Raw genomic sequence first — 617 nt, 5'->3', positions numbered from 1 at the left:
TCCTCTTCAATATAGTACTGGAAGTCCTGGCCATTGCAATCAGAAAAGAGGAAAAAATAAGACATTCAAATAGGAAAAGAACAGGTGAGACTCTCTCTATTTGCAGATGACATGATTATATACATAGAAGACCCAATGATTTCCATTAAAAATTTTCTGGAATTAATACATGAATACAGTAAAGTTACAGGATACAAAATTAATATCCAGAAATCTATAGCATTTCTATATACAAACAACAGGCAGACTGAGATATAATTGAAAGAAGTTGTTCCATTTACCATAGCCATAAAAAGCATAAGATACTTAGGTATAAATCTAACCAAAGAAGTTAAAGATCTCCACAAGGAAAACTATGAGAAGATTAAAAAAAAAGAAATTGAAAATGACACACAAAAAAAAGTGGAAGGATATCCCATGTTCCTGGATTGGAAGAATTAATATAATCAAAATGGCAATTCTACCCAAATTAATATACCTATTTAATGCAATGCCAATCAAAATACCAGACACATTCTTCACAGATCTAGGAAAAACAATCGTAAAGTTTGTCTGAAATCATAACAGACCCCGCATTGCCAAAGTAGTTCTGCACAAGAAGAGTGAAGTGGGCAGCA

This window comes from Tupaia chinensis, unplaced genomic scaffold, assembly GCF_000334495.1.
Source record: "Tupaia chinensis unplaced genomic scaffold, TupChi_1.0 Scaffold000074_1, whole genome shotgun sequence".
NCBI classification, from domain to species: Eukaryota; Metazoa; Chordata; class Mammalia; order Scandentia; family Tupaiidae; genus Tupaia; species Tupaia belangeri.
This window is presented reverse-complemented; position numbering follows the sequence as displayed.